A 12,893-nucleotide genomic window follows, 5' to 3' on the forward strand; every position below is an offset into this window, starting at 1 on the left:
TATTGGCTCATGAAAATATAAACCGTTTAGTGGCTTTTTTTTTTCTCTTTCTTGAACCTAAGATTAAGCTTTCTTTCGTCTGTTTGCACATGTCAACCAAAAATAGCAGACTCCATATAAGAAAAAAAAGTGTTTGTACAAAAAAGAAAATTTATACTCCAAAAGCCATGCTCTCCCTTTGGCTGGAGTGTTATTTCATGGTTTTTGGGGGTTCTTTTTTATTCTGGTGGTTTATCAACTTTCTATAATAACATGAAAGAGAATAGTGATTGCCTATCAAGCCTAAAATATCTCACAAAATGTGTAAGGGAATCACTAAAGCTGAGCAGATGCTGAGCACTGGCAACTGCACAGAAACCCAGTCAGGTAAACACATATGTTAGTGGAGGCTTAATATTTCACTACAGAATAGAAAAATTAATAACCCTCTTAATTGACAGATTATTTATTTCTTTTTACCAAGGTATAGATGGCCCCTAAAATAACCTCTAGATGTAGTCGACCTTGGCAGCACACAGCTATTTCCTCTGTGGCCTCAGGGTCCTGCCGTCCTCCGTCTCCCACAGGCAGCGCATTGAACTCTTTCAAGGGTCCTTTTAGACCGGGCCACCCGGCTTCCCTTCACAGAAGATACAGAAGGCCTATTTGTCAGGAGCAATGACGGGCCTGTCAAGGTCTCCTGACAGGCCCAGAGGAGGCCCACCTGCTCAATTCTGAACCCAAGGATTATGAGTAGCTTCTGTCCATCATGGTCTTACCAACCAACAGGTTTCACACCGGATCCTCAATAATCAGTTTCAGCAACAAGTAGAGAAGCATTTGACAGCAAGAGAATTGTCCACGTGACACAGATACACATTTCGCAGTGGTATCTAACAGAGCCCCCGTCGTTAGCTCACCGCCATTGCATCATCTGTACAATTCGGGAGCTCAAGGCGGTGTGTCTTTTACCTCTCTCTAGCTCTGTGACTGCCTAAGATTTAAGCAGTAGGCAAAGAAAGCAGATGTCCTCTCCAAGCCACCTCCTGATTCCTCAGTCATGGCCAGCCAGCCTGAACATGCAGGCTCCCATCCCCGCTTCAACACGCTCCTGTCATTTACAGCTCTGTTCCCCGAGAGCCCCGCAGTTTCCTTCAGGAACTAAGATCGCCCACAGTGAGTCCACACACAACCACCGGAGCTGGCTCACTTTCCCTAAGTAAAGGCTCCTGAATACCTTTTTGCAGTAGGTTATGAACTCTGACAGAAGGGGCTCGGTCTAATTCATCTTTCTATCTCTAGGGCCTGGCACTAGAGGGGATAAATGGTGATGGAAATAATAATAATAATAAAAGTTTAGCCCTGGCCGGTTTGGCTCAGCGGTTAGAGCGTCGGCCTGCGGTCCTGAGAGACCCGGGTTCGGTTCCCGCTAAGGGCGCGTACCTCGGTTGCAGTTTGTCCCCAGCCCTGGTCGGTTGTGCTGGTGGCAGCCACTCGATGTGTCCCTTTCGCATCGATGTTTCTCTCTCTCTCTCTGTTCCTCTCTCTCCCTCCCACTCTACCTGAGCAAAAAATGGAAAAATGTCCTCGGGTGAGGATAAAAAAATAAATAAATAAATAAAAGTTTAAAAAGAGCTCTGTTGAACATCTTGTTTGCATCATCTCATTTAGTCTTCACAAATGCACTTCAAGAGAGGGAATATAATTATCCCCACTTAAAAGATAAACAGTTTTAGATCATTTGATCAAGATTATATATGTAACAAGTGGGAGAAAAGAGGTTGAAATCCAGGTTCATCTGACTCCAGAGCCCAAGCTGTTTAGTCTTATTGATAAATTTAATTATGCAATCAATTATAATAACGCTTAGGTGCCACCAACAGGAATCCTACACACAGAATGAAATAAACATCTACTCCCTAGAAAAAAGTTAGGCTATTGTGATTTCTCTCTATCACTGATCATTTTCCATATCAGAGAACTACACTGCCGGCAAGTAATGTTGTTTATGAGATCAGCTCTTGTCTATTTTTGTGCCACGTAGGAGTATACAAAACAGTGCACTTGCAATTTTATACTTTCTTTTTTATGTTGGGCTCCAATTGAACCCATGCTTGACAGAGGAGAACTGAATGAGACCCAGCCAAAGAACACAACGGTGCAAATCGGTTCTAATTCATTCAACAATCATGATGCCTTGCACATGGTGTTTGCTCTGCTCCCATTTACCTCTCTTGCATAATCGCCATCAATTTCGTTTCCAGCGGTTCTGCATGCTGAGCAGGCTATGAACAGTTTCCAGGCGCTAACTTCAACCTGCAAATGGCCCCATCATCACTTCCCCACACATACTCTCTTATGTTCCCAGGTGTTATGTAAAGTTCAGTTACTAAGCTTTCTGGGCTATGAGCTGCCTGTCTTCCTGGAACTTTGGAAGTAAGAGGAGAAAACTGTAAACCATTAGCTTGCTTCTAAGATTTGGAGACATGACTGAGGTTTACTGGCAATTGGGTTTGTCTTGATTCCAAATCCTTCCAGCTCTGGCCCCCATGAAGTTTCTTTGAGTACACTCATTTCCCAATACACTAAAGTTTCTTTTCTGGGACTGAATCATAAATTACAAGGTGTAATCTAAAGGAAAACATTTATTTTGGAGTCTCATTAACAACTCAGAGGAGAGTGATAGTGTTTATTCCCAGCACGATGGAGTGGACTCCTGCAGACGTGAAAAAGGCCGAGCCCTCTTCCTAATCCTTAAACACACACACACACACACACACACACACACACAGCCAATATCCACAGTAGTGAAAGTTCCACAGGTAGGCAGAGGTAGCTAACACTTCACTAATGACAGTCTCTTCCTCTTCAAACACCAAGTCCGAAGCTTCTCTTAGTTAGTGATTTACTGGCAACCATACCTAATTGTTCCCCCTTTGTGCCAGTTTTTAAGGTATTGTCTCTCACCTCCAAAACTCTGCCCTGTGATGCTGGGGCCGGAGCTCTGCAAACCACATTTGTCCTGTGTCAGGTAGCTCTACACTGGACTCTGCCAACAGGGGATATCAGAGGGAAAGTGCACAATAGAAGTCAGGAGAAGCAACATTCTCCTTCCTGTTTGCTTCTAGTTCCTGTTAGCATGGACCCAGCAATGGCCCCTTCTTCCTGGAGGTGACAGCTGGTTCCAATCTCTGGATTCACAGCTAGCCTTCTCACCGCCAGCCCCAGGTGGCTCCCCTGATCTACTGAGGTATCTAGAGCTGGGTGGTACCCCCGCCCTCAGAGGTCTGAGTCCCAACTCTGTGAGTCCCTCCTCTGAGCCTCAGGTTCTGATCAACTCCACCTCCCCCCTCTTCCCCAGTCCTGAGGGTGGCAGCTGCTTCGCACAATTCTTACCTGTATGTTACCTCAGTGCTTCCTTTTTGCTTTTTCTGAAACATTTTTAACCAATTCCCTATGTTCAATCTTTGCTGTTGAAAGCCCTACTATGGTTTCTATTTCTTTGACTGGCCAAAGTGGGTACTCACTGCATGACCCATACCCTAGAAGTCCCCTGCCTGATCTCTGAGCAAAATCCTAATCATTTTCCTCCTGCAAAACGTGTCTTCTAACTGCCATGTTTTCTGATTCTCCCTCCATAATAGCTGGATGGTAATTAACATCAGTAGATGGGGCTGGAGGACAGGGTAAGACATCAAGGACCCTGTACCCCAAGAAGTAGAGCAATATCTGAGCATGAACTCTGAGTTGCCCCCACCCCCACCCCCGCAATGGGATATAGATGATCAAATGAGAGTGAAATTCCCTGTCCGCCTGCTCTAAAATGGAAACAGCAAAGAAGATTTGGCTGGGAAACTAACAGGCTACACTCACATTTTAATAAGTCTAGGAATTCAGAATGACATAATAAACAGGACTACAGGCACTGCCATTGGGTATTAAAAGGGTACCAGGGAAGAATCTACTGCTCAATGTTCCCCTACGCCTCCCAGTTTTCTCACAGTCAACAAAATCTCACCTTTTGAGATTCGCCCTCTTGGCTCACCTCTTCCCTTCTCCCAGGTCCTCTTCCAAAAATGCAGGCAGGGGAGTGACCATGATTTTCAGTCTTTGCACTTCACTAAGAACTGGCCTGTCAGCCACTTTTTACTCAGGGTTGCTAGCTGAGATAAAAGCTGTGAGAATGGGAATATTTCATGAAAAGAAATGAGGAAGGATAATTCTGGAGCGGTCAGTAGGGTAACCACACATGTTTCATCAGACACTCTTGAGCACAAAGCTTGGATCTAGCCTGCGTCTCAGTTTCCTCAGCTGCAAGGTGGGAATGATAATGACCTTGCAGGACCTTTGCAAGGATGAGATCTAACATGTGGAACGTCCTTGGCATAATGTCCTGGCAGAGAGTCACTCGACCATAGAAGTTTCTGATTACACCTGGCTTGAGGGGGGTCATATTTGTTATCTCAGCCTCTAGCAAACCCTCTTTTCTTTCATTTTTTTTTGAAGCAGGCCCCAAATCCCTGCCTCAGCTTTTCATTTCCTCTCAAGGCCTTCACTATTCATCTTCCTTCTTGGGGTTCCTCTCCCTCTTCTCCAAAGTTGCCTGTAAAGGGAAGCATTCACCCCAGCTCTCTCACTTTCTTGTAGACCCCATATGAGGTTTGTTTCCTTTTAAGAGGTTTACTACCGAGCACTGTAGGGAAAGAGAGATGGGCAGAAACAAAACTGACTACATGGGAAAGGCTCAAAGACTAGAGTCTCTACTGTGTTGGGTTCTAGTTTCTGGATCCTCTGGAAAGGTGACTTTGGGCTTCTGTCCTTTCATATCTGTGGGTGAAGAAAGAACTGCCGATGGCTTCTCTCCCAGTATCTCTCTTCTTAGGCTAAGAGGAAGAGCAACTACATCTCCTTCTCTAGGAGGCAACTCGCAGAAGCTCCGGGCGTAGGAAGCAAAGAGTCTATTCGCCAGGCCTTTGTCCTGCCCGGGGCAGAATCGCTTGAGCCATTACCTCGCTGTGGTGCCATTTGTGTGGCTCTGGATAGCCTGAAGGAAAGGAACTGGGATTTGGGGAAAGAGAGTAAGAGTGTGGGCTACTTGGGCTGCCTCCTGCAAAGGGTCTGATCACTCCCTCTTCTCCCTGCTCTGCCTGCCTTCTCCTAATTTGTGAAGAATTACATAATTGTTATGAATCATATATATATATTAAATATGTTTTCATTGATATTTTAGAGAGAGAGGAGGAGAGAGAAAGATAGAAACATTGATGTGAGAGAGAAACATCGATCAGCTGCTTCCTGCACACCTGCCACTGAGGATTGAACCCAAAACCTGGGCATATGCCCTGACCGGAAATCGAACCAGGATCTCTCAGTCCATGGGATGATGCTCAGTCCACTGAGCCGCACCAGCCAGGCTGAAGTATATATATTTTTTAACACACACAATAGTAAGGGCAGAGTAAGCACCACACTTCCTATGTTCCAAGCATTGTTCTAAATGCTTAGATACATTAATTCTCACAACAATGCCACAAAGTAGTTATTATTACCCACTTCAAAGATAAAAGAATTTAGGCCCCAATAAGGCAAGTCCTTTGGCTATGGTTCCACCCCAAGTAAGGGGCAGAGCTGGGATTTGAGCCTATCTGACTCCAAAGATCACATTCTTTTCCATTATACTATGCTTTTCCAATAAATTATCCCGAAGGAAGGCCCTTCCTTATCCTTAACAGGGTACCTTCTTCTTGGCAGGATCTCCTAGAAATGTTGCCATTCAGTGAGAGAAGGGTGAGCGCTCCCAAACAAATTCCCAGCTTTCTTCTTCTCACTCTACTGGAGTATTATTTCAATCGATATGCCTAAAATTTAAATGTAGTGCTTGGATCTCAACACTGAAACAGGATACGTAAGAACCCACGAACTTTGGAACAAAAATCAAAACCGGCCTGGGGAGAGGCAGGCAGGGGGCACGCAAAGGCCAGATAACTGCTCCGTGTCCTCTCAGCCCTCACTTGATGCCTGGAGGCTCAGCTCTGGGCGCCGGTTCCCTTCTCCTCGAAGTGGAGGGCCTTGGTGGGAATCTGTGTGTTCCCTTAAAGAGAAGCAGTATGGGAAGTTGGAGGGAGGGAGGCTGGACTTGGTTTTTCTTGATATTTTTGTTTTGTCCTTTTGCCACATTCTTGTCTTTATTTGTCTGTCATCTTTGGGGTCTTGTTTGTAATGGACAATGATGTTATTGGGTTTTAATTCCCTTCAAAACTGGGTCCTCTCTGAGCAAGGGATTAAGAGCCTTCTTAAACTCCTCCCAATCCCTAACCTTGGGAAAGAAAAACGCTTTCCATATCAGTTGGTGCATTGTCTTTTCCTCTCCCTTAATCCATGGCAAAATAGCACTGGGATGTTGTGCAAAAGGATGGGCCTCGGTGATCCCGGTCACTGGGCCCATGCTCGCCAGCACTGCTTTAACCTGCCTTTGTTTTTCCCTTCAACCAACACCCAAGTGACACAGGACACGGGCTGCAGCTGGGAAGTAAACTTGCCACCTACTTGCGTGGAAATAAGTGGCCCTGCTGAGACTGTTTTTGTGCCCCAGCCAAGTCAAAAACAATACTCCCCTCCTGGCCTCATCCCACCTAATGGCCCTCTCTCCCAGCTGGCTGCCTGGCAGGTCACCTCTCAGCTGGCTATTTACCCAGCTCCACTTCAAATAGAAAATGCCCATTACTGCTGGACTAATAAAATTTCATCTGCTTTTCCAAGCCCCAAGGCAGGAGGAACTTTGGTAACATTTGCCCAACAGCACCAATCTAAAAAAAGAAAAAAACTTTTCTTAACACTGGATTTTTCTGACTTCCCTCAGTTTATTGAATTAATATTATTAACACTTGTTTTCTCTACTTGATTCCAGAAATACTTATTGAGCAACTACTATAAACGGGTACGATGCTAGGCACTGTGGGGGTACAGACAAAGAAGGCACACACCCTACTCTGAGTGGAGAAAGCAACTCAAAGTGGAAAAAACCCAGGCGGTTAAACAGGCTTCACCAAGTACGGCTTGCCTGTCATCAGTAACAGAGTCACCAGGTATTTTCCACTAAAATACTAAAAACCGCCTTTGGTAAGACATTAATCTCGTCTCATAAGCCGTATCCAGTGAGCCCCGGTCTTGGCAGTTGGTTTCCTCGCATGTACAGAATCTGAGCACAGCTGATAATAATGTCTATTAAGACGCATGTGGCAAAGTGTTTTCTTTCTCCTAACAGGCAAGCGTGGAAGAGTTTCCATTATCCGTTACACACTGACAGTTTTTCTGATCCAAAACAGCTGTGGCCCTGAAAAGACCAGGGCTATGTTTTTATTCTGCTCCGATGCCAATTAAGAGCCTAGCCTTTGTGATAGCCAACGTTGGCGCCTTCTTCTGTGTCCCTTATTGGCACCGGCTCACATGCCCTTTTCTGTTTGTTTATGTACATCCTCCTGACAACAGAAGGGACCTGAAGGCAAAAACCAAATCCAAACGATCTAGGGAAACAAATCCCAGCGTAGAGGCTCCAAAGTCCCCGGCCCTCGCCGAAGTGTGGATCCCAGAGTGGGGGCAGACCGGTCCTCTGTTTCCTTTATGCACCGAGAATTAATGAGATTTTTAGGGGGATTGGGAGCTTCTCCAGGCACCCAGCAGAATAAAGCAAAGCCACGACCCCAGCTGCTTAGGGAACTTGCCAATGTTTAGCCGAACGCCAGGACATAAGTGTATTCTGTGGCAGCAGGCTGCCCCGCAGAGCACAAACTTGGCAGGGAACTCAAAGAAGGTGTGCTTGTGGCCTGAGGGCACGTGGAGGAAGGGAAGGGGGATGGCCAACAAAAAGTTAAGTAAAATGCCCCCTCCCTCCCGGTGCAGCTCAGTGGTCGACATCAGCCCAGGCACCAAAAGGTTGCTGGTTTGATTCCTGGTCAGGGCACATGCCCAGGTTGTGGGCCCAATCCCCAGTGGGGGGCATGCAGGAGGCGGCCAGTCGATGTTCTCTCTTATCGATGTTTCTATCTCCCTTTCTCTTCCTCTCTCTTCCAAATCAATAAAGAAAAAATATTTTTAAAAAGTTAAGTAAAATGACTGAGGGAGAATTTACTTGACCCAGATGGAACGGGGCAAGGAAAGGGGCAAGACAAAGGACATAGAAACAAAGAAAGCGAAAGGGTGATAACAGACTATCTAGGCTTTCGGACCTGGTGGAGCAGCGGGCGCCGGGTGGGAGTCCCACCTCCTGCACAGCGAAGACCGACAGGCTCAGCGCAGGAGCCCGGGGCCAGGACATTTACCTAAGCTGCTGGTCAAGCTGTTCGGGTTTCTGGCCAGACGAGCCAACTCTACCTTCAACCAAGGGGTGCCGAACAGGTTGTTCAGGAGTCGCACCAACAAGTCACCTCTGTCCCTTTCCCGGATGATCCAAAGATGAAGCTTCCCAGCCGGGAGGGCAAACCACTGTGGTCGTAGGGACTACAACTGATGACGTGCGTGTCCAGGGGGTGCCCAAACCGAAGGTGTGCGCACTTCGTGTGAGCAGCCGCGCCGGAGCTGCATCCTCAAGGCTGAGGGCAAGGTCCTCACCTTCCGCCAGCTGGCCTGGACTCCCCCGAGGGCTGTGGCACCATCCTGCTTTCTGGTCCCCGCAAGCGCCAGAGGTGTCCAGGCATTTCTGCAAGGCCCCAGGAACCCCCCGGCCACACCAAACCCGACGTGTGATCCAAGGGCTGAAAGTTCGAGCATGCAAGAGGCCATCGGGCTAGCCATAGCTACAAAAATTAACCCCAGATCCCACCTTGCTATTTAAAAGATTTTGGATGCTGTTGGATAAATAAATAACATCTAATAATATTCGGGATTTGGTTACACTTTTGATGGAGTCTCTCATCATTATGTCCTCTTGTTCTCTCCCTCTCCCCCACCATTTCCTCCTTCCCTCTCCGGGAAACTGCCCCCTGACCTTCCCAGCACCATACACTCACAAACAGAACATGTAAGTGTAGCCAGATGTTAAATGCAACATGCAATTCTTCCTTTCTTCCTGTTGTCTCAGACTTTTGCAAGAATCTTCCAAAGAAACAAAAACATATTTCCAAGGTGGGGGGGGCGGGGGCTAACCCTCCTCCAGCCCATATAGGAAGTTCAAGTTGGATAATCAGGAGACAAGATTTTAGTGGAGAGAGTTATCAGCCCAGCATGCATTTCTCACCCCCACCCATCTCTATGGAAACAGTTCTAAGAGAACCATTTGAGAGCTTGGCCTGCTTTCTCTGGCATTTGAAGGGATAGAGACTGGCCTATGACTCATACTTGCCCCTGCTAGAATCTATCTCAAACACATATTCCGTGTCAAATACATATTTGTTGAATGATTGAATAGATGAAAGAATGAGTGAATGATTTAATGGATGAATAAATACCTGAAAAGTGTAAAAGTGAAAGGCTGGGACTATAAAGGGAAGAAATAGGCACATTAGCTATATAACAGTTATAGAGAGCATATCTGTACACACCTGAACAAAAATGTATGGAATGAATGAAGACAACAAGGAACCAAGGCTACGTTGAATAAACATTCTCTTGTCCCATCAGACATATTGGCAGAAAAGCCCACAGAGGCCCAGTTCTCTGTGTCTTTCTTATATAGCAAAGGCCTCAAGTTAATCTCTAAGAAAAAGACCAGAGAAAACACAGAAAGTATTCTAGATGAAACAAAGAAAGATCTCTGGAATTAAAAATGGTTATCTCTATTTGAAAAGAGATTTTTTTCCCGAGTCTTGATTAATTCGCCTCTGTCCTCGTGTCATCCTTTTCTCTGCTCTTTTAACCTTAGTCTAAACTGGCTACACAGCAGCACTTGACAGCAGAAAGGAAAGGAGCTAGAGCTCCACTCTCCTCTCTCGCCAGAACACTGAGAACTTGCTCCGCCACTCAGCCCAGAGACGCAAGTAAAGGGTTCCCACTGCTATTCCAGCAATGAGCATCATTAATCTGTACACATCAGCTCTTTTGACCACAAGGCTCTATTCTAATTAAGCAGAGAAACTGTGTATATAATCTAGCCTAATACCAGAACAAGTTTCTGAATTACAGCCCCTATCTCTGTGTGTCACTAGTCCCCATAATAAGCAGTCTGCTTCCATAAACACACTTAACACAGCTACAGCAATAACAGAGAAGTGCAGATGTTCATGCAAACACATGCATGAAAGACTAATACCCAGACGAGAATCATCACAGTGTGCATTTGCACCTGGACTTTGAACACCTTCACCAGAATGGATTCACTTGTCCTCCCAATGCTCCCGTGAAGAAGGAAGATCAAACCAGGCTCCAAGAGTGACCCAACCCAAATCCCACCATACTTCCAATATCCAAGTGATCAAATGAAAGCAGCCAGGGTAAACAAGCATGGGTTCTGTGATTTTTAAGATCTATTTATCCAGTCCTACTTGGAATAGGGAGAGATTCCAAGGCAAGGAAATTCCAGAAGGCCCCGTACGAGGAGCCAAGCCTTTGATATAATTTTCTGTCGCTCCTTGCTTCCCCATGCAAATCTCTCATTCCCCCATCCAAATAACTTTCAAAACCACAGCTTCCTCTGTATCTTGCAACAAGAGAGTCTGTGCACTTGTACTGGGATAAGCAGCATGCTAAGTACCTGCCCACATTCCCCCATGATTGGGAGGGAAGGAGGTCTGAACCCATCAGTAGTTCAGTTCAGCTTGTTCCGGAATAAAGAGGGAAGGATCAAAGGGCCAGAAATACTCATTTATAGGGAAAAGTAAAATAATTAAATATGCAGACCTCAGTTAAACGATATCTGAAGGGGGAAATAAATACCCACGAGCATTTGAAAGGTGTAACCAAACACCACAAAGAGGGACTTCTTTTTTCAGATGGTACAAGTGGCTGTAACTGGGAGAGACTGATGGAAAGCAAAGGAAAATCTAAACTAGTAAGAAAATGCTACCTTCAGCAAGGGCTATTATACAGAGGGGATTCATATCAATACAATCCCTAGGCTGAAACTTCAATTCTCCAGAAATTGTTTCTATTTCCAGTCCATTTCTCAGATGTGTTTGTTTGGACTTAGAAATACATGTTTGAGTCTTGCCTCTTCTGTCTATATTTTCCATGTGTTTTCACAGGTACTCTGTGGCCGCCTGTGGCTTTGCTTTCTTCATAATTTTTGCCTGTACTCTGTGTTATATAAACTGTAAATGGCCTGGTCCTGTGGCACAAGAGGCCAGCAGGTGCGCATCGTTTGTTAGGACAAACAAATAAGCTCAATAATAGTGACTTTAGGAATAAAATGCCTCAAACAGATCTGAAGTAAGTTTGAAACAGACCTAAATGCTTCTCAGTCTTCTCCAGTCTCTCTGGAGGGGAGATGGGTCGAGTCAGCGGAATACAACCAAACGATATATCTTAACAGTTTTCTCCTGAGATACACTATATGGCAAGTCCTTCTGGAATTTCTAGATGGAAAGAAATGTGTACAGTGAGAACAGCTTTTCTGAGAGTCTTTCAACACATTTATTCCCAGATGGGTTCAGTGCAAAAGTGAAAATTATTTTTTAAGGAGCAAAGAAATTTCAACAAAGATTTGGTTTGAGTTTAAGCTAGAGATTTAGGCCTCTCCATCCCCCTGGTGACTGGAGGGGCTGGCTCTAAGTTTCCGTGACAAGCGCTTACTGGGTCCATGCTCTATAGCAGAAGGGGCACTGCACTAGAAGTCTGCAGAGCTGAAATCTCTCTTCATTATTTAAATATCTGAATGACCTTGGATAAGTCAACTTTTCTTTCTAGACCAGTTTTCTTACATCTAAAAGAGTAAATTTGGTGGGGTGCTTTTTATAATTCTGGTAGACCCATTTTATTGATTTTTTGAGAGAGAGAGAGAGAGAGAGAGAGATCAATTTGTTGTCCCACTTATTTATGCATTCATTGGTTGATTCTTGTATGGGCCCTGATGGAATCAAACCTGAAGCCTTGGTGTTTTGGGAGGATGCCCCAACCAACTGAGCTACTCAGCCAGGAATTTTTAAAATATTTTTTATTGGGCAGCAGAGCCCCTTTTAAAATATAATATTATACAAATATACAATAATATAAACTGGATCAAAATTATTCTGGTTAAGTCCCGGCCGGTGTGGCTCAGTTGGTTGGCGTGTCCAATGCAGGTTCAATCCCCAATCAGGGTACATACCTAGGTCAGGTTGGATCCCTGGTCAGGGCCCGTATGGGAAGGCAACCAATCTATGTTTCTCTCTCACATGGATCTCTCTTTTCCCCTTCCCCTCTCTCCAAAATCAATAAGCATATCCTAGGGTGAAAATTTAAAAATATATATATTTCTGATTAAAGCAAGACTAAGTGGCCCAGAGATTAAGACCACCCATATTTCCCACTATTGGTCATGCCCCTCAGTCCCCTTTGGGCCCCCCTGAGGCACCTCCATGGGAGATTGTCCCTTCTCAAAGAGGACATTGTGGAAGTCACTGGATTCCACGCTTTCTCGGATCTTTTCCAGCTCGAGTTTCCCATGGGTTCAGATGGCTTGGAGCTAAGATGCTGGGAGGCAGCAATGCAGCTGACCCTGAAGACCCCACTGATGAACAGGTTAAAATGACTTTGGAATTGGAGGTCCGAAGTCTCCTTTAAAGTTCAAAATCTAAAGAAACAAACCCAGAAGAGATCAGTGGGGCAACAGAAACATGAAAGTTGATATCCGACCCCCTCCTTTCCCTTCTCCCTCTTTCTCACCTCGCCAGCCCAAGGCCCAGCAAAGACCCAAAGACCCAGGCAGTTGCCTGACACTGTGCTTCATGAGATATAACCCAGGGAAATCCATGTTCAGGACTGGGGTCAGGTAATCTAGGACTCAG

General features: G+C 45.4%; 1 pseudogene; it reads left to right on the forward strand.

The window, feature by feature from the left end:
• The first annotated feature begins 3,647 nt into the window (after positions 1–3,647).
• On the forward strand, positions 3,648–8,765 carry LOC118642002 (annotated as a pseudogene).
• The last annotated feature ends 4,128 nt before the right edge of the window (positions 8,766–12,893 follow it).

Source organism: Molossus molossus, unplaced genomic scaffold, assembly GCF_014108415.1.
Source record: "Molossus molossus isolate mMolMol1 unplaced genomic scaffold, mMolMol1.p scaffold_m16_p_3, whole genome shotgun sequence".
NCBI classification, from domain to species: domain Eukaryota; kingdom Metazoa; phylum Chordata; class Mammalia; order Chiroptera; family Molossidae; genus Molossus; species Molossus molossus.